The following is a 22,286-nucleotide window of genomic DNA, read 5'->3' on the forward strand; positions in this document are numbered from 1 at the left end:
AGTTAAAGCCATCTCCTGCGTGTGTGCTTCTATTTGATATGTAGTTACACAGACACAATGCAGGCTGACATTTGACTACAGAAGTGATGACCATAAGTTTCTCTATTCCTCAAACCCTGAGACAATTTTAGATCTATATTCTTTGTTGTCCTCACAGTTCCAGTCCAAGAAACACATTTATCTCTTTCATATTTTGCAAGGGACATGTAAGAAACGGCAAGAAGAAAATACACAGATATAACTGTAACAAAAATTTTTATTGGTGGCTTATTATACAAATGCCCCAAGTGAACATGCTGTACCTATCTGCACGCAATGCAACAAGGACTGCTCACTTGGAATAACTTTACAATTGACTTAAATTGTGGTGCTCCTGACAATATTGTAATGTCATTATGGGTGCAGTAAGAATTAGGCTGAGTGATGACGCCTGACAGCTTTACAAACATTTGTAGAATGTAGTAAGGCACCAACCCTATGAATTAATGTATCCACCAATATAATTTAGGAATTGAGCTTCTTACATTGCATAAACAACTGATTAACACATGTTTATAAACTTCATTGCATTCCAACAGTTGCTACATTCTCTCATGACTCATGCAGTCCTTTTCGTGGATGCAGACTTCTGGGAAGCATGAGCACAATTCAGATTAGCATCATGCACCGCATCCCACATCAGTAGCAGTTCGAAAGGCCGAAAACGGTGCACTAGCAGCAACTCACGGTAATAGCAAGGATTGAAAGAGTCATCTTGGGTTGAAGGAATCCTGACTCCAGCTGTCCTGAATCCGCTATGGGAGTGTGGGGATAGTCCAGCCTTGGCCAGACACATCCCCAAAAATACATCATCAATGGGGTATAGTTCAAGGTCTTGGGCTATGTGGTAAATGATATGAGCTGTATACACAGACATAAGTATGCCCCCTCCACCAACATATGGTGGGTACGACTTGATAGTGGTCACTATTTCTGGCACATAATACTTGCTCGACTTCTGGCGAATGGGCCCAACCCCATAAATGAGATGGCCCACAAACAGGTGTTGGTGCACCTTCATGCCTAGCAAGTAATCAACCATGTTATCGGTGTTGGCAAAAACATCATCATCTCCATTGAAGATGAATTTGGCTCTGGGGCAAAATTCACTGACCCACTGCAGCAACTTGTATTGTTTGAGGGTGAGGTTGAAAAGGGTATCCAAGAAATCCCATTGCAGGATATCTCTGTGTTCTCTGTTTTCCATGGCTAACAGCTGATTCAATTTCCTCCTTTCTTTTTGGTCAGGAGAGACACCAGAGATAAAGACTCTCTTAATTAGGACCCCATTGAATTCGCGTTCTTTGCCCCAGGTCTTCCTTACCATTTCCCGCCGATCCTGGTTGAAAGGGTCAGATTTGATTACCAGGAGCAGAAAGACATTCTGAGATTCTTCTCGACCACCGCATTTGTCTGGGACGTTTTGAATCATGTCAAAGTCTCGACAGTGTTTATACATCAAGAAGTTTTTTATGTGCTCTTTCTGTTGATCAAATGAGGACAGGTGCAACAATGTCCTGTTCGCGTGGCACTTTAGCTTGAGCACTGATTCATTTGCATCAGCAGTAACAACCTTGGACAGATCTTTACGATGAACAGTTTCTGCAACATCATCAGTCTCTCGACGTTGGTCATTATCCCAGAACATGAAGAACAATCCCAGAGTAATCAAAACACCCAGCACTACTTTCTCATAGAATCGCCGACGTCTACTCATCTTTCACCTGAAATAGAGAAAAAATATGGATTAATTCAAAGAAAACTTTACATTTACATAATACTTGAGAAGAATGGGAAGTTTCAACTGTAATGAGGTTCACTAATGCTTTGTATTATTGACCTCAAAGTGATGGTGAGGTAAGGAATAGGCAGGGCCCTTGACACTGTTGAAAGTTTAATTGACCTGAAGCATTCCATTCCAGCAGAAAAACAAATCTACCTATAGGATCCCATCTCTGTTATTAAACTGAAAATCGCATAGTTTCTTTCTGGGCATTAAAGATATATGATTCCAACGGCTGTATTCCACCTCTCTTCACAGCTCTCATCACTCCTCTCGGGCTTAAACTGAACTGAGACATACAGCAATGGAGCACAATGCAGGCATTTTGGCCCATGATGTTGCATCGACCATTTAATCTGCTCCAAGATCAATTTATCCCTACTCTCTCAAATAGCTCTCCATTTTTCTTTCATCCATGTGTTTATCTAAAAGCCTTTTAAATCTCACTGATGCATCTACCCTTATCACTACCCAGGCTGTGCATTCCATACACCCACCATTTTCTTTTTAAAAAAATACTACTTCTGACAATCCCCTAAACTTTTCTCTAATCACTTTAACATTATGCCCCATCATATTAGCCCTTTCTGCCCTGGGAAAATGTTGTTGGCTCTCCATTATCTATGCCTCTTATCAGCTTATACGCCTCTATCAATTCACTTCTCCTCCCACTTTGCTCTAAAGAGGAAGGCCCCAGCTCGTTCAACATTCAGTTTGAGTTCACAGGTTATTGATACTATGGAAGATGATCTGTTATTGATCTGTTGTATTAGTAACCGAATATATGGCAGTGCAGGGAAGGTAACGTGTTAGTACAGCTACTGAAAGCATCTGATTTTCATAGCATTTCAACCTGGTCTATGTATGCCTACAATAGGAGAAACAAAGAGAGGTATACTCACGGACCTTGGCTTCCTGCTTCTATTTTAACCAGAGAATTGTATTCAAAGTTAAATAAGCGGGGGCCCACCCACGCTGCCATCCATTGGTCAAGCCACTTTATGGAAGGCTACAACTAAGGCATAACTAGTCCCAAAGGCAAGGCTAATTCCACCCAGACATTCAGTAGTATGCAATTGTGACAAGACAGCGAAGCCATCGCAGGCCCATATCTATTGAAGGAAAACGGCACCATCATCACCTACGGCAGGAATTTACGCTTAATGAAGAGCAGTGAACCTTGGACTCCAGGAGCCCAGAGAAAGCACAGATAACTGATAGCAGAACAGGGCAGATAGTTAGCATAATCCACAATGTGTATGAGTAAAACCCTGGATGCCAGGAGCCCTGAAAAGACGCCAGTGACTGATAGCAGAACGATGTGTACAAGTAAAACTATTTGCACTGGGATGCAACTTGTGTCACTTTAGAATTATGGAATCCTAGAGTAATGCGATCTAAACAGGCCCTTCGGCCCAACTGGTCCATACCAACCACAGCATCCTCCCTGCTAGTCCCAGTTGTCTAGTTTGGCCCACAACTCTCCAAGCCTCTCCCTTCCATGTACCTGTCCAAATGCCTGTTAAATCTTGCAGTTGAACCCACTTCAACCACTTCCTTTAGTAGCTTCTTCCGGGTACTCACGGTCCTCTGTGTACAGAAGTTATCCCAATTTCTCTTTTCAATGTTTCCCCTCTTTCGCTTCTATCTGTGACCTCTCATGTTGGACTCTCCAACTCTCCAATAATGAAAATCCACCTTATCAATACCCCTTGTGATTTTAAACTTCTGAGGTCACCTCTCATTCTCCAAGGAATAAAGGTCCAGCATGGCCAACCTCACTGTAACCCAGGCCCTCTAGCCCCAAAAGCATCTTCGTAAATCCCTTCTGCACCCTCTACAACTTTGCAGCGTCTTACCTATAACAGGGTAACTAAAATTGTACAAAATATTCAAAAGTGGTCTCAACAACAAATTACATAACTGCAAATAAAGCACCGCCCTTAAACTCTACACAATAACTGATGAAGGCTAGCATGCTAAACGCTTGTTTTCACCATCCTGCCTTTCAGTGAACTGACTTGCCAGCGCCTTCCCTTTCATTGTACAAGTCCTACTTCATTTGAATGTCCATCACCTCACATATAACCATATAACAATTGCATCACAGAAACAGGCCATCTCAGCCCTTCTAGTCCGTGTCGAATGCTTACTCTCACCTAATCCCACCGAACTGCACTCAGCATATAACCCTCCATTCCTTTCCTGCCCATATACCTATCCATTTTTTAAAAAATGACAATATCGAACCTGCCTCTACCACGTCAACTGGAACCTTGTTCCACACAGCTATCACTCTCTGAGTAAAGAAGTTCCCCCTCTGTTACCCCTAAACTTTTACCTCCTGACTCTCAACTCATGTCCTCTTGTTTAAATTTCTCCTACTCTCAATGGAAAAAAGCCTATCCAAGTCAACACTATCTAGCCCCCTCATCGCTTTAAAAACCTCTGTCAAGTCCCCCTCAAACTTCTACGCTCCAAGAAATAAAGATCTAACTTATTCAACCTTTCTCTGTAAGTTAGGTGCTGAAACAAAGGCAACATTCTAGTAAATCTTCTCTGTACTCTACTTTGTTGACATCCTTCCTATAATTCGGTGACCAGAACTGTACACAATACTCAAATTTGGTCTCACCAATCCCTTGTACAATTTTAACATTACATCCCAACTCCTATACTCAATGCTCTTATTTATAAAGGCCACCATAACAAAAGCTTTCTTCACCACTCTATCCACGAGATTCCACCTTCAGGGAACTATGCACCATTATTCCTAGATCACCCTGTTCTACTGCATTCCTCAATGCCCTACCATTGAACATGTATGTCCTATTTTGAATAGTCCTACCAAAATGTAGCACCTCACATTTATCGGCATTAAACTCTATCTGCCATCTTTCAACCCACTCTTCTAACTGGCCTAAATCTCTCTGTAAATCTCTCGCTTTGAAAACCTACTTCATTATCCACAACGTCACCTATCTCAGTAACATCGGCATACTTACTAATCCAATTTATCACCCCATCATCCAGATCATTAATTTATATGACAAACAACATTGGATCCAGTACTGATCCTGGAGGCTCACCACTAGTCTCCGGCCTCCAACCTGACAAACAGTTATCCACCACTACTCTTTGGCATCTCCCATCCAGGCACTGTTGAATCCATTTTACTACTTCAATATTAATACCTAACGATTGAACCTTCCTAACTAACCATCCGTGTGGAACCTTGTCAAAGGCCTTACTGAAGTCCATATAGACAGCATCCACTGCATTACCTTCGTCAACTTTCCTAGTACCCTCTTCAAAAAAATTCAAGATTTGTCAAACATGACCTTCCACGCACAAATCCATGCTGACTGTTCCTAATCAGACCCTGTCTATCAAAATAATTATATATGCTATCTCTAAGAAAACTTTCCATTAATTTACCCACCACTGACCTCAAAATTACAGGCCTGTATTTGCTAGGTTTACTCTTAGAACTCTTTTTAAACAATGGAACCACATGAGAAATACGCCAATCCTCCGGCACCACCACCTATTCTAAAGATATTTGAAATATTTCTTTCAGAGCCGCTGCTATTCTACACTAACTTCCCTTAAGATCCTAACGAATATCCTGTCAGGTCCCGGAGATTCATCCACTTTTATATTCCTTAATAGCGCCAATACTTCCTCTTCTTTAAACAGCTCAGGTATTTGTAAAGTAACGGTGATAGCGGGGTAACACCGACGGGAGTAATGTAAATAGACCCGGTAGTCAGGAAAGACATCTGATAGATAAGGTTATTTTTTCCCAGTGAGTGAACACTAATGTGTTTGTGAAATAGGTTGCATTCGTTTGGACGTGATTATCTATAGTTTGTAATCACCACATAGCTGCTGCCTTGCCCATCATTGTATGGCCCCATTGTGGACAAATATTTAAGATTGCTTTATAAAGTTGTTGACTCTGAGATCGGTGCTGCTCCAGGTTGCCGAGGCACAGTTAAATCTGGCGAAAAGTAATGTCCAGTGTTCAAAAGATTATTCCAAAATTGTAACATTTACCAGAGTTCACATGGCCCGTCCTGCTACTGTGTCTTTCCTATAAGCCCACAGCGATTTCTGCCCTCAGCTGTCACTGAAGTTTATAGTCTGACAGTCAATTGGTTCCAAAATAAACAATAAATTAATGCGATGACACTACCCGATTTGAACCAGGATGCGGGTCGCGGTTGCTCCCTGGAGCTGATCGATTTGTCGTGAGATACAGTATGTAATCTTTGTCACCGTCTACTGAGGTACGAAATTAAGCCTGGATCGAACAGCACATCAGGACCATTGGCTCGAAGGAGTTTTTGTGTCGTTTAGTTCCTGCGCTGTGGAGCAGGGTCTGGAGTTACGTGCTGATGAGTGTGAGTGCAGTCTTATGTGTGTGTTGTCAACTGAACATTACTCTGATTGTGTTCACTTACTGTTTGGTCCCACAGAATTCAGGTGCTCGGATTCGCTGGTAACAGAACCAGGAGCTCAGCACAGAGTAAACACAGAGACTGTACTGGGTGGGCAACGTTACGATGAGTTAATGTGCCCCCTTGTGACGGTTGGTTTTCTAGTGTTTCTACCAGTTCATTACTGTCTTTAAAATTGTGTGGCTTTGCGGATCAGCTTGCTTTTTCTGCCGGAGAGAGTGTGCTATTCCAGCAAAGACAACAAGTATCTGTCAGTGATATTTAAAATAAAATGTTATGAGTTATATCTCATTGGCTGTTGTTAACATATGTCTATGTGCACTGTATTGCGCTCCTCCTGTACCTGATAATGCGGCCTCTGATTGTACATCCGTGGTCTTCTACTGCCGTAGCCCGTCCAGTTCAATGTTCGACACGTTGCGCGTCCAGTGATGCCTTTCTGCACAGTGCAGTAGTTCGTGATTATCTGAGTTACCGTCGTCTTCCTGGCAGATTGAATCAGTCCCGCCTTTCTCCACCGATCTCTCTCATTAACAAAACGTTTTTGCTCTCAGAATTGCCGCTACCTGACTTTTTTCCCAGCACCATTCTCCGCAAACTGAGACTGCTGAACTTGACAAACCCAGGAGTTCTGCAGTTCCTGCGATATTCAAACTGAACCGTCTGGCACCAACAAACATTCCACTCTCAAAGTCATCGAGATCGCATTTCACCTCCAGGGGATGTTTGTTGGAGACAGAACGTATCTTGTGCTAAGGAACAGGTCACGGAGAGACCCGCTGGTAACGCTGTGGGTTTAGTTAATGATTATCACCAGGAGCTGACTGAACATTAACCAGGGTGTGTCCATTACTTACAGAACCCGTAACACAGCCTTACTGGGACAGGGTGGTAACAGAATCTGTGCACGGTAAGAAGCTCGATCTACTGACATATAAACATCACAAAGGTATTTAGCCACTTTTGTGAACAGTTAAATGAGACTGAGAACGTATTGGATTGTTCAATCATACAACTGTAGCGAATCGCTTTTGAAAGAATTAATAATTCCCTTCAGCTAATTGCATGCACCGACTTCCTGTGCATGTCCCGCGGGAAACTGGTGTTGTTGGAAATGTTATAGAAAAAGCTGCATTTTCAACCCAGCTCCGAATCATCAGCAAAGGCTCGGGAGGTGCGAGCTTCCCGCATCTCGGATCTATCCCCGGGCTACTGCTTGCAACAGCAGGAGGCCGGTCCATCCACACTCGGGGCTTTACCGATCCCCGACCGAGAGAACTGAGGATTCGCTTTGCTTATTCCTTCACTGGAGGGTTCGACACTATCTGTCTACTCTTGACAACATTTCGTTAGGTAGCTACTGGGAGATGGCGAAATTATGAGAACTACTCACATTGCAGTTTATAGCGGGGGACGGGTGTAAAGATGTGATGGTTCCATTATATAGTCGGTTGGTGGGACCTGTTGTGGATCACCGCTTGCAGTGTTGATTCCCTTCTGTCAGAAGTGTGTGGGTAGGTGGGAGATCAAAAGAAGGTTTAATAGAGAGATATCTGCACCGTGTGAGTTGTCCTATGAGGAAAGGTCTGTGATCTTGGCTTTTTTCAGTGATTGAGAAGAATTCGTCATGACCTAAGTTTACAGGTTCTCTCCCACCCCCCACCCGCTCTCTCCCCTCTCCTCCCCTCTCCCCCACTCCCCTTTACACCACTCTCCCCCTCTCCCCCTCCCTCCCCCTTTCCCCCTCTCTCTGCCCCCGTGAGTCTCTAATGTGTCTATTTACGTTACTCCCGTTGGTGTGTTTCCTTGCTATCACACATACTTTACAAATATCTGAGATGATGCTCTTTACATTGTGAAAAAAATCCCTTTAACGTTAAATTCACTGGATTTGTTTTGTCAGCCGGAGGATGTTGATGGGATATTTAATAAAATACACATGCTGAATTTACTGTGACTGATTTAGGTCTGTCTGTGATCTCAGCGCCTTAATCCTGCGTCTCACCTGTAACATCTCACTCACTTGTCCTTCAAAGACCATTACACTGCAGAGATTACAGAATTAATGGTAATAATCTGCTTCTGCTGAATATTGAGGAGGCCATTCCAATGAGACGGAGGGGGAGAGGGGGAGAGGATTTCCTGTTCTAAATGTCACTGGGCGTTGATACAAATATCAAAGTCTGCATTCAGTCGGCACTTTATTACGCACTTTCTGTACATAACAAAGTAGTAACTCAGTGTACGTTCGTGGTCTTGGACAGGGCGTCAAAGTATACGGTGAGAAGGCCGGGAACTGGGGTTGAGGAGGAGAGAAATATAAAAGGTGAGCCATGATTGAATGGTGGAGCAGACCCGATGGGCCAGATGGCCTAATTATGATCCTATTTCTTAAGGTCTTATAGTCTTCTGCTGCCGTAGCCTGTTCACATCAAAGATCAAAATGTTACGTGATCAGTGATGTATTTCTGTACACTGCTTATAGAACATAGAATAGTACAGCACATTACAGGCCCTTCGGCCCACAATGTTTTGCCGACCCTCAAACCCTGCCTCGCATATAACCCCCCACTGCATTTTATAGCGGTGGGGGACGTGTAAAGATGTGATGGTTCCATTATACAGTCATTGGTGAAACCTGTTGTGGATCACCGTCTTGTGTTGATTAAATTGTGTCTGAATATTGTGGGCAGTTGAGAGATCTTTAACAGGTTTAGCAGAGAGAGATCTGCGCGTTGTGAATTGTCCTGTGAAGAATCGTCTGTGATATTGGCTTTTTTTCAGTGATTGAGAAGAATCTGACATGGCCTAAGTTTACAGGGTGGTGGATACATTCCAGTTTTTTTAAAATAACAATGTACTCGATTGTATCCGTAGTAGTTCGGTAAAATCAGTGGGAAATTTGATGAGACATAAAGTATCCTGCGGCGTCTGGACAGGGACGTGGACAAAATAGTTCCTGTTGTGGGAGGAACTGAAAGCAGTTGAAGACAGTTGAAAGCTGATTATTACAATTAGTTCTGTAATCTCTGCTGTGTAATGTTCCTTGAAGGACAAGTGAGTGAGATGTTACTGGTGAGAGGCAGGATTAAGGCGCGGAGATCACAGACAGACCTAGATCGGTCACAGTAAATTCAGGATGTGAACTTTATTAAATCTCCCATCAGCCTCCTCTAGCTGGCAATAATATATCAAGTGAATTTAATGTTAAAGGATGAGCCTAGTTGGGAGTTTTTTTTTAATGTCCCTGTTGTGTCTGCCTCTCTGACTACCCATGGCAGATCTTTCCACGGACCAACTGGTCTAGGGGGAAAAAATCGCTGAGATCCCTGTACTTTCTTCTGATCACTTGTATTAACCATTTCAGCTGGGAAATCTATATATATATATATATATATCAGTTAGAAGTAAGGCCTGTAAGTGGGCAGAAGAACCAGTTAACATGACTTGATAAAGTGTTGGGCTGGTTTGTAGTGTTAGGTTTTTTTATATTTAGCAAAATATTTTTCCCTTTGCAGGGCTCCTCTATTTTAGGGCCGTATCTTGTCTTTTTTTGTAACTGGCGGGAGAAATTAAGGAAAACTTTTTAAAGCCACTATTATAAAATGGGCAGCTCGCGGAGACTCTTCCGTTTTTGCTCTATGGAGATGAATTTCGGCTTTTTTTGCCGATTTTCTTGCTTTTGGAGGTGGTGGGAGGATTGGGGTTAGTTTTGATTTACACGATTAAATGTAAGATTAATTTTAGTTTTTGGGGGGGGGGGTATTTTTTTCCCATTACGGAGTTCTGGAACATGCACATTTTGTGTATGGTTGTACTTAGCAGCGCCAGTTTTGATTTACCTGCGCTGGTATGCTTCCATTTACGTGTTAAATAGAATAATTTTTTAATGGCAATTAAACAGATAAATGTTGTAAGTTGGAATGTATGTGGTTGGAATCATCCTATTAAGCGAAAAAAGACTTTTAAAATCATTAAGCCGATACAATTTTTGTTCAAGATACACATATCACAACGGGCGATCAAAATAGATTTTTAAAATGTGGAAGGGCCTTCAATTTCACGCTACGTGTCAAAATAAAACAAAGGAAGTATCTATTTTTATTTAATCTAATACTTTATTCATCCAAGAAGAGATTGTGTCAGATATTAATGGTAGATTTTTAATTGTTAAAGGAACAATTTGCAATAGAAAAATTGTTCTGGTTAACCTATATGGACCTAATGTGGGTGATCCTTCTTTTAAAAAGAAAAATGTATTTATTTTATTGTCGGACTTAAATGAATCTATGTTGTTAATGGGTGGTGATTTTAACTTTTGTTTAACCCTTTTGATTGACAAGAGTTCAACTAATCAGCGGCTTCCGAGTTGTTCTGCATCATTTATTAATATTTTCTAATTGATTTTGGCCTGGTTGAAATTTGGAGACATTTATATTGTAATGATCGAGATTATTCTTTTTATTCTCACGTTCACAAAAAAATATTCGAGAATCGATTACTTCATAGTTGATCCCCGATTTTAGTCCAAAGTCCAGAAATGTGAATATGATGCTATAGTTCTTTCGGATCATGCGCCTTTAAGTTTAGCTTTTGAATTGAATGATGCCGTTATTGCAAATTTGCCTTGGCGTTTTCCAGAAAATTTATTACGAAGTCTGGACTTTGGCAAATTTATTGAGACTCAGATAAAAGATTTTTTTTCTTTTAAGCAATACGGGAGATGTTTCAAAATTGCTTATATGGGATACATTTAAAGTATATCTGTGCTGTCAGATAATTTCCTATTCAGCTAAGCTTACGAAACAGACAAAAACAGAGTTAGAGAAGATTTCCAAACAAATTAAAGACTTGGATAATATTTATGCAGTCTCTCCTAACATTGATTTATCTAAAGAAAGAGTTGAACAATTACAATATAATTTATTATTAACTTATGCTATTGAAAGAAATTTACTTAAATTGAAAAGTCAATTTTATGTATTTTGAGATAAAAGTAACAATCTATTAGCATCTCAATTAAAAGCAACTGGAGCTAAAAGAGAAATTTTAAATATTCGTAAGGAAGATGGTAGTTTAGTATGCAATTATGAAGATATTAATAAAAATGTTCAAGACTTTTATATTGAACTTCATAAATCTCAGTTTCCAGTTGACTTTTCTAAAATGAATGACGTTTTACAAAAGACTGATTTTCCTCAAATTTCTGCTGAGGATCAACAAACTCTTGATGCTCCTATTACTGAAAGGGAAATTTAGAAAGCTAATTTTTCATTGCAATCTCGTTAAGCTCCTGGACTGGATGGGTATTCTGTAGGATTTTATAAAAAATTGAAAAATTGCTCTCTTCATATATGTTGGAAACATTTAAAGATTCTTTTTGATAGGAGAGTTACCTCCCACATTTCATAAAGCTTTTATTTCTTTAATTCTTAAGAAAGATAAAGATTATACTGACTGTGCTTCATATAGACCGAGTTCATTATTAAATGTGGATGCTAAAATTCTCTCAAAATAATGGCTAAACGGTTGGAAAATTAAAATTAAAATTATTTCTCAAGATCAAATAGGTTTTATAAGGCCTAAATTTCCAGCATCCGCAGATTTCCTCGTGTTTAGGTTTAATAAAGGGCCGTTATTCCTTTTCTAATGTCCGAAGATTGTTAAATGTTATAGTTTCATCCTTCTTTAAGGTTTCCCAATGTGTCGGGTCTCTTGATGCTGAAAAGGTATTCGATAGAGTTGAATAGAGATACTGATTTAATGTTTTAGAGAAATTCGGCTTTGGTATTAATTTTAATGTGGATTAGAATGATATATAAAAGCCCCATTGCTACTGTTATTACTAACATTTGCAGATCTTTTTTCGGCTTTCATTGGGTACGAGACAAGGATGTCCGTTAAATCCTTTGTTATCTAATTTGGTGCTGGAACCCTTGGCTAAAGATATTCATGGATTTTTTTTATAAATGGGACTTCATAAGATCTCTCTTTATGCTGACGATCTTTTAGTTTATATTTCGAATCCTCAAGAATCCATTCTTAGCTTATTGAAACTATTCAAAGATTCTGGAAAGTTTTCAGGATATAAACTAAACCTTCATAAAAGTGAATTATTTCCTCTAAATGATTCTGCTTCTATATATGATGACATTCCTTTTAGAGTTACGTACATTTAAATATTTAGGTATTATTATCACTAAAATTATAATTATCTTTATAAAGCTAATTTGGTTCCTTTAGTGGTTTTTAAGAAGCAATTATTTTGTACATGGAATCCACTTACACTTTCGGTAGTCGGTTGAATTTATGCAGTTAAACAGATGATTTTACCAAAATTTTTATATGTATTTCAAAATATCCCTTTTTTAACTAAGAAGTTCTACGGTCAAGTTGATTCCATTTTTTTCAACTTTTGTTTGGAATAATGCAAAAACGAAGAATTGCTAAATATCATTTTCAAAAATTTAAAAAAAGATGGAGGTCTTGTTTTGCCTTATTTAAGAATGTATTATTGGGCTGTTAATATACGTTATATGTGCTTTTGGTTATATGGGGCTGATAAAGATGAACCTTGGGCTGATTTAGAATTGAATGCTGTGAAACAGTTTCATTTAACCTCATTATTAGGAGATTCTTTGTCTGTACAAAAGGCCAAGATTACTAATTTAAATTTATATCCTGTGATTAAGCAGTCATTACAAATTTGGTTCCAGTTTCGTAATTTTTTAATCTTAATAAAGTTAAACTTTTTAGTTTAATTTATTGAAATTATTTAATTAAACCTTCATTAAGAGATCCTACTTTTTTTTGGAGGAACAAAGGGGTTTGTTCCTCCACGGATTTGTTCCAAGATGGCTGACTAATGTCTTTTCAGAAATTAGAAACTAAATACTCTCTATAATATTCACATTTCTTGCAATATCTTCAGGTCAGTCACTTCTTACAAAAATACTAAAGTAATTTTCCATATATAGAAAATTCTGACCTGTCAGATAATGTTTTTAAAATGAATCCTTTAGTGAAGGGTTTAATTGGGAAAATGTATAATTTATTGTTACAGCAACAAAATTACCCTTCACTTAAGATTAAGCAAGATTGGGAGAGAGAGCTTAACATGACCTTTATAACAGAAGATTGGTTGCGTATTTTGAAGTTGGTTAACTCTTCTTCGATTTGTGCCAGTCACTCTTTAATTCAATTTAAAATTGTGCATCTTTACTATTTGACAAAGGAGAGACTGTCTGAAATGTTTCCCAATGCTGATAGTCAGTGTGACAGATGTAAAACCGAGACAGCCACATTGACACATATATTTTGGTCGTGTTTTGTATTGAAACAGTTTTGGAAATCTATTTTCTCTACAATTTCTAAAGTTTAAAAATTAATTTACCACCTAATAAATTGACAGTCTTATTTGGTATAATCCCTCAATATATTCATGGTATTCCTCCATCAGACCGACATGTAACTGCATTCGTTACATTATTGTCCAGAAGGGCTATTTTGTTGAAATGGAAAGATGCTTCTGCTCCAATATTGATACAATGGTTCTCTCAGGTGATGCTATGTCTTAGTTTGGAAAAAAAAATAGAAGTCGAACTTTTGATCCTCGATTCGATTTTGAGAAAAGGTGGGATTCATTCGCACGCTACTATTATCTGATTTGACTTAATTAATATGCTTTCCTTCCAATTTTTCTGTAAGTGGATTTCAGTTGGCGGATTGATGAATTTTTTTTTCATGGAAGATTGTATGATGTATAGCTCCGGGGTGTGCTCCCAATGGGTTTTCTTTTTGGCTTTTTTTTTAGTTCGTAGGGTTTTCTTTTCAGTTAGCAGGAGTTCTTTTTTTTTCCTTCCTTTTCTTTATAAAAATATTCTTAACACTTTACTGTTCTTATTATTATTGATAAATTGCTCAGCTTTGTTAATCAGTTATTTGCTAATTTAATTCCTTATTGCATATTATGACATATTGACTTAATGTACCTTTTTTGTCAATCTTCAATAATAATTAGTAAACAGATTTTAAAATGAAAAAAAAAATGTTAAAGGGATTTTCATCACACAGTAAAGGGAATCAGCTCAGGTATTTGTAAAGTATGTGTGAGGGCGGGGAAACACACCAACGGGAGGAAAGTAAACAGACCCATTAGTCAGAATTTTATCTCATTGATCAGTTTACTTATTTCCAGTAAGTGAACACTAATTTGAAGGTGAAATACATTCTTATCTTGTTGTAGTCTTTAGGGCGTGGTTATCTCCAGATTGTAATGTCGACACAGCAGCTGCCTTGCCCGTTATTGGAATGGCCCCATAGTGGACAAATATTGAAGTTTGCTTTATAAAAGAGCTAACTCTGAGATCAGTGGAGATCCAGGCAGTGGGTACACAGTGAAATCTGGTGAAATTGAAGATCTAATGTTCAAAAGAAAATATTATTCCAAAATCATAACTTTTCACCAGAGTTGACAGTGCCCGTTCTGCTGCTGTGTTTTTCCAATAAACCCACAATGGTCTTTGCCTCCAGCTGTCGCTACGGTTTATAGTCTTAAAATAAATTGATCCCCATGCATACAATAAATTAATGCCAAACAAGAGAAAATCTGCAAATGCAGGAAATGCAAGCAACAGACACAAAACGCTGGAGGAACTCAGTTGGCCAGGCAGCATCTACGGAAAAGAGTACAGTCGAAGTTTCTGGCCAAGACCCTTCATCAGGACTGGAGAAAGAAAAAAGATGATAGGTCAGAGCTAGAAGGAGGGGGAGGGGAGTAGAGGAAGACGCGGAAAATGATAGGTGAAACAGGGAGGGGGAGGGATTAAGTATCTGATAGGAGAGGACAGAAGGCCTGGAAAAAGAAAAGCAGGGAAGAGCACCCGAAGGAGACGATGGGCAGGCAAGTAGATAAGGCCAGAGAGAGAGAGAGAGGAATGGGGAATGGTGAAGGGGGGGCGGTATTACCTGAAGTCTGAGAAATCGATGTTCATGCTATCAGGTTATAGGCGACTCAGACGTAATATGAGGTGTTGCTCCTCCAGTCTGAGTGTCGCTTCACCACAGCAGTGCGGAGACCAGGAATTGACATGTTGGACTGGGAATGGGAAGTGGAATTAAAATGGCTGGCCACTGGGAGATTCCGCTTTTTTTTCTGGCGGTCAAAGTGTCGGTGTTCTGCAAAGTGGTGCTGCCGAAGGGTCTCGGCCCAAAACGTCGACTGTCCTGTTTTCCATAGATGTCGCCTGGCCTACTGAGTTTCCCCAGCATTCTGAGCGTGTTGCAATGAATTAGTGTGATGACACCGACTGAACGGAGCCGGGATGCGGGTCGCGGTTGCTCCCTGGAGCGGATCGAGTTGTGGACAGATACTGGATGTAATCTGTGTCACCGTGCACTGAGGGACAATAGGAAGCCTGGACCGAATAGCACAATAGAATAATTTGCTTCAATCAGCTTTTATAACCATATAACAATTACAGCAGGAACAGGCCATCTTGGCCCTTCTAGTCCGTGCCGAACGCTTACCCTCAGCTCGTCCCACCTAACGCAATCTGTGTATCTGTCTCTCTCTCTCTCTGTATCTCTCTCTACGTATCTCCCTCTCTCTGTGTATCTCCCTCTGTGTGTGTGTCTCTCTCTGTATCTCCCTTTCTCTGTGTATCTGTGTGTGTGTGTATCTCTCTCTCTCTCTGCCTCCCTCTGTATATAGCTTTCTTTGTAACTCTCTCTGTGTATCTCTCTGTATCTCTGTATCTCCCTCTCTCTCTGACAATAGACAATTGACAATAGGTGCAGAAGTAGACCATTCTGTCCTTCGAGCCTGCACCGCCATTCAGAGACCATGGCTGATCATCTACTATCAATATCCGGTTCCTGCTTTGTCCCCATATCCCTTGATTTCACTATCCATAAGATACTTATCTAGCTCCTTCTTGAAAGCATCCAGAGAATTGGCCTCCACTGCCTTCCGAGGCTAATCTATTGGAGCTCTTCGAGGATGTAACCAGGAAGTTAGACAAGGGAGATCCAGTGGATGTAGTGTACCTCGATTTTCAGAAGGCATTTGATAAGGTCCCACATAGGAGATTGGTGGGTAAAATCAGAGCTCATGGCATTGGGGGGAAAATATTGACATGGATAGAAAACTGGTTGGCAGATAGAAAGCAAAGGGTAACGGTGAATGGGTGTTTCTCGGAATGGCAGGTGGTGACTAGTGGGGTGCCACAGGGCTCGGTATTGGGACCACAGCTGTTTACGATTTACATCAACGATTTAGATGAGGGCATTGAGAATAACATCAGCAAGTTTGCTGATGGTACTAAGCTGGGTGACAGTGTGACATGTGATGAGGATGTTAGGAGAATTCAGAGTGACTTGGATAGGCTGAGTGAGTGGGCAGATACTTGGCAGATGATGTTTAATGTGAATAAGTGTGAGGTCATCCACTTTGGGAGTAAGAACAGGAAGGGAGATTATTATATGAACGGTGTAGAGTTCGGTAAGGGAGAAATACAAAGAGATCTAGGAGTCCTTGTTCATCAGTATCTCTCTCTCTCTCTGTATCTCTCACTCTCTGTGTCTTCTTCTCTCTGTGTATCTCTTTCTCTGTGCATCTCTCTCTGTATCTCTCTCTGTGTATCTCTCTCTGTATCTCTCTCTTTCTCTGTATCTCCCTCTCTCTGTGTATCTTTCTGTATCTCTCTCTCTGTACCTCCACTCTATGTATCTCTCTCTTTCTGTATCTCTCTCTGTTTATCTCCCTCTCTCTGCGTATTCTCTGTGTATCTCTCTCTCTCTCTCTCTGTATCTCTATCTCTGTGTGTATCTCCCTCTCGCTGTCTCTCTCTGCCTCTCTGCCTCCGTGCCTCTCTCCGTGTCTCTGTGGATTTCTGTCTGTATGTCTCTGTATGGCTCTGTATGTGTGTGTATGTTTGTTTCTCTATGTCTGACTCGCTCTGCTTATTTTCTCTCTCCCTTCGTGCCAATTATTGCTTTTGTTCAGAAGCGAGTAAATTCTATCCCTTACAAACATTTTCCCGCAATTTAGCTGCCATTGAGGAAAGTGCATTGAGCTCCAATTTCGTGACTTGCCTGAGCTTTCCCTTCTCAAGCATAGGGCCGGCACTGTCTGTTTTGACGGGTATAATAGCACAGAACAGGGCAGGTTGCAATTCAAATAAGGATTAGGAGATCGATACTGGACCATGTGGGTTTTCCTGTGAGGGAGCCTCTGTGATCTTGGCTTGTTTTCATACATTTAGAACTTTTCCGGTTAGAAATAGTTACATAACGTGGTGTTAGATGAATGAGGGGAGACTGGATTGTAGACATGACTTATTGTATATGTGGCAGATTATACGCACGACAGATTGCATACATGGCGGATTGTATACTTGACGGATTGTGTACAAGACAGATTATGTCCATGACGGATAGCATACATAACACACTTTGTACATAACAGATTTTATACATGACAGGTTGTATACAGTACATGGCATATTTTGTAAATGACAGATTGTATATATGACAGATTGTATACACGACAGACTGTATACAGGACAGGTTCTATATATGTTGATGCAGCATAAAAGAACCCACGGAGTTTTTACAGGGATGCAGAGAAAATGGTTTCTGTTCCGGTGGGGGTTGGGGCGGGGTGGGAACTCAAAATGGGCACCAACAGTTGAAGACAGATGAAATGCATTTGTCCCTCGCCTAGAGTCTAGTACGTCATTTGAATGATCGTCCTCCACATTCAGGAAAAACAGAGTCTTTGTAATCCTGCAGTGTAATGGCGCTTGATGCACACGTGAGTGAGATGTTACAGGATTGAGGCGCTGAGATCACAGACAGATCTGCGATGGTCACAGTGAATGCGCAATGTGAATGTAATTAAATCTCCCATCAGCATCCTCTGGCTGACAAAAACACATCCAGTGAATTTAATGTTAAAGGGGTTTTCATCATTCTGTAAGGAGAAACAGCTCAGGTATTTGTAAAGTAAAGATGAGAGCGGAGAAACACGCCGACCGTAGTAACGTAAATAGACCCATCAGTCATGAAAGTCATCTGATTGATAAGATTATTTATTTCCAGTAAATGAACAATAATCTGAAGGTGAAATCCATTATTAGCTTGCTGTACTCTTTTGGACCTAGTTATCTCCAGTTTGTTATCTCCACACAGTTGCTGCCTTGCCCGTTTATGTAATGGCCCCATTGTGGACAAATATTTCAGATTGCTTTATAAAGTTGTTGACTCTGAGATCAGTGCTGCTCCAGGCTGCTGGGGCATAGTTAAATCTTGTGAAAGGGAATGTCCTGTGTTCAAAAGAAAAGATGATTCCAAAATCATAACTTTTCACCAGAGTTCACATGGCCCGTCCTGCTACTGTGTCTTTCCTATACTGTGTCTGACAGTAAATTGGATCCAAAGTAAACAATAATTTAATGCGATGACACGACCCGATCTGAGCCAGGATTCGGGTCGCGGTTGCTCCCTGGAGCAGATCGATTTCTCGTGAGATACAGTATGTAATCTTTGTCACCGTCTACTGAGGTACAAAATTAAGCCTGGATCGAACAGCACATCAGAACCATTGGCTCGAAGGAGTTTTTGTGTCGTTTAGTTCTTGCGTTGTGGAGCAGGGTGTGGAGTTACGTGCTGATGAGTGTGACGTCCAGGTTTATGTGTGTGTTCTCAACTAAATATTGGCCAGAGTTTGTTCACTTACTGTTTGGGTCCACAGAATTCCGGTGCTCGGATTCGCTGGTAACAGAATCAGGAGCTCAGCACAGAGTAAACACAGAGACTGTACTGAGTGGGCAACGTTACGATGCGTTAATACGCCCCCTTGTGACGGCAGGAATTCTAGTGTTTCTACCATTTCAATACTGTTTTTCAAACTGTGTGGCTTTGCGGATCCGCCTGATTTTTCTGCAGGAGTGAGTGTGCTATTTTAGGAAAGACAGCAAGTATCAGTCAGTGATATTTAAAATAAAACTTGCTGAATTAAATCCCATTGGCTGTTGATAACAAATCTCTATAGGCACTGTATTGTGCTCCTCCTGTACCTGATAATGCGGCCACTGATTGTATATCCGTGGTCTTCTACTGCCGTAGCCCGTTCAATTCAATGTTCGACACGTTACGCGTCCAGTGATGCCTCTCTGCACAGTGCAGTAGTTCGTGATTATTTGAGTTACTGTCGTCTTCTTGGCAGATTGAATCAGTCCCGCCTTTCTCCACCGATCTCTCTCATTACTAAGACGATTTTTCTCTCTCATAATTGCCGCTGCCTGAATTTTTCCCAGCACCATTCTCCGAAAAACTGATACTGTTGAACTTGACAATCCCAGGAGTTCTGCAGTTCCTGCGATATTCAAACTGAACCGTCTGGCACCAACAAACATTCCACTCTCAAAGTCATCCAGATCACATTTCACCTCCATGGTGATGTTTGTTGGAAACAGAACGTACCCTGTGCAGGATACGGAGAGACCCGCTGATAAAGCTGTGAGTTTAGTTAATGATTATCACCAGGAGCTGACTGAACATTAACCAGGGTGTATTCATTACTTACAGAACCCGTAACACAACATTACTGGGACAGGGTGGTAACAGAACCTGGAGCCGATGTACAAGGTAAGAAGCTCTATATACTGATATATAAACATCACAAAGGCAGTCACCCAGTTTTATGAACACGAATGTGTTTGATAACGTATTGTGCTGATCGATATCAGAACTGTGGCGAATCGCTTTTAAGTGAATGAATAATTCCCTTCAGCTAATTGATTGCATCGACTTCCTGTGCATGTCCCGCGGGTAACCGGTGCAGTTGGGGGTGTTATTGGAATCGCCGCACTTTCAACCCGGCTCCGAATCAATAGCAAGTGCTCGTGGGCTGCGAGCTTCCCGCATTTCGGAACTGTCCCCGGGCTACTGCTTGCAACAGCAGGAGGCCGGTCCGTCCACACTCGGGGCTTTACCGATCTCTGACCGAGGGAACTGAGGATTCGCTTTGTTTGTTCCCTCAGTGGCGGGACCGAGACTATCTGTCCATCCTAGACGGCATCGCGGTTTGTGGTCAAAAGTATGGAACCACCCACATTGGAGATTACAGCCGGGGCGGGGGGTGGTCGTGGGGGAAGGCGGTGTAAGGAGTTGATGGTTCCATTATATAGACGGTTGGTGAGACCTGTTGTGGTTCACGGTCTGCAGTGTTGTTTCCCTTCTGTCAGATGTTAGTGGGTAGGTGGGAGATCAAAAGAAGGTTCAGCAGACAGATATCTGTCCCCGTGAGTTTTTCTATGAAGAATCTGTTGTGATCTTCACCTGTGGCGTTACAATAAACATGGGTGACCTGCTTGTATACATTACAGTTTTGTAATAACAATGCACTTGATTACATCCGCGGTAATTTGGTAAAATGAGTGGGAACTTCGGTGGGACATAAAGTATGCCGCGGAGCTTGACAGGGACGTGGACAAAATAGTTCCTGTTGTGTGAGGATCTGAAACCAGGCACCGCCAGTTGAAGACAGTTGCGATGTTTTCTCTCTCTCTGTGGGTCTAGTGTGTCATGGGAATGACCGTCCTCAATATTCAGGAGAAGGAGAGTCTTTCAGTTAATATTGTAATCCTGCAGTGTAGTGGCCCTTGATACACAAATGAGTGAGATGTTACAGGTGAGAGGCAGGATTGATGAGCCGAGATCACAGTCTGATCTGCGTTGGTCACAGTGAATGCGGGATGCCAATGTAATTAAATCTCCCGTCAGCAACTTCTGGCTGACAAAAACACATATCAATGGGCACTGTACTGTGCACGTCCCGTACCTAATACTGCGGCCACTGATTGTATGTCCGTGGTTTTCTACATCTGTAGCCCGTCCACTTCAATGTTCGACATGTGACACGTCCAATGACGCCTCTATGCACAATGCATTTGCAGCGTGGTTATTTGAGTTACTGTCGTCTTCCCGGCAGATTGAACCAATCTCGCTTTTCTCATTCGATCTCTGTCATTAACAAGGCATTTTCGCTCTCAGAACCGCCGCTCACTGATCTTCTTCCGCGCCATTCTCCGCAAAACTGAGACTGTTGAACGGGACAATCCCAGGAGTTCAGCAGTTCCTGCGATATTCAAACTGCACCCTCTGGCACCGACAAACATTCCACTCTCAAAATCACTGAGATCACATTTCATCTCCATGGAGATGTTTGTTTGGAGACAGAACGTACCCTGTGCTAAGGAACAGGACGCGGAGAGACCCGCTGGTAACGCAGTGGATTTAGTTAATGATTATCACCAGGAGCTGACTGAACATTAACCAGGGTGTGTTCATTACTTACAGAACCCGTAACACAGCTACTGGGACAGGGTGGTAACAGAACCTGGAGCCGCTGTACACGGTAAGAAACAGTATATACTGAAATATAAACATCATAAAGGCAGTCAGACACTTAAATGAGACTGAGAGCTTATTCGGTTCTTCAACAATTGAACTATAGCTAATCACTTTTGAAAGAATTAATAATTCCCTTCAGCTAATTGAATGCATCGACTTCCTGTGCATGTCCCGCGGGAAACCGGGGCAGTTGGAGGTGTTATCGGAAACGCCGCAACTTTCAACCCAGCTCCGAATCATCAGCAAAAGGCTCGGGAGGTGCGAGCTTCCCGTATCTCGGAACTGACCCCGGGCTACTGCTTGCAACAGCAGGAAGCCAGTCCAACCACACTCGGAGATTTACTGATCCCCGACCGAGGGAACTGAGGATTCGCTTTGCTTATTCCATCGCAGGCGGGATCGACACTATCTGTCTGCCCTTTACGACATTTCGGTAGGTAGCTGCTGGGAGAGCGTGAAATTATGAGAACTCCTCACACTGCAGTTTATAGCGGTGGAGGGGGTCGGAGGGAAGGGGTGTAAAGAGTTGGTGGTTCCATTATCTAGTCCGTTGATGAGACCTGTTGTGGATCACCGCCTGCAGT

At 41.4% G+C, this 22,286-nt stretch overlaps 1 protein-coding gene and 1 pseudogene across 2 annotated transcripts in view; one reads left to right on the forward strand and one right to left on the reverse strand.

Annotated features, from left to right (window-relative positions):
* Window positions 1-268: 268 nt before the first annotated feature.
* On the reverse strand, window positions 269-7,004 carry LOC140721074 (N-acetyllactosaminide beta-1,3-N-acetylglucosaminyltransferase 3 pseudogene; annotated as a pseudogene).
* A 166-nt stretch (window positions 7,005-7,170) lies between these two features.
* LOC140721075 (NACHT, LRR and PYD domains-containing protein 3-like) overlaps window positions 7,171-22,286 on the forward strand; it is a 39,608-nt gene continuing 24,492 nt past the window's right edge. The window contains exons 1-3 of one of the 2 annotated variants that reach the window (XM_073035942.1): window positions 7,171-7,234; window positions 19,876-19,935; window positions 21,649-22,135. The gene's annotated coding sequence lies outside the window, so the exon portion shown is untranslated. Of the gene's footprint in view, window positions 7,235-19,019; window positions 19,112-19,875; window positions 19,936-21,648; window positions 22,136-22,286 lie in introns of those variants that run through there. The other variant, XM_073035941.1, reaches the window with a different exon arrangement.

Source organism: Hemitrygon akajei, unplaced genomic scaffold (assembly GCF_048418815.1).
Source record: "Hemitrygon akajei unplaced genomic scaffold, sHemAka1.3 Scf000050, whole genome shotgun sequence".
Classification (NCBI taxonomy): Eukaryota; Metazoa; Chordata; class Chondrichthyes; order Myliobatiformes; family Dasyatidae; genus Hemitrygon; species Hemitrygon akajei.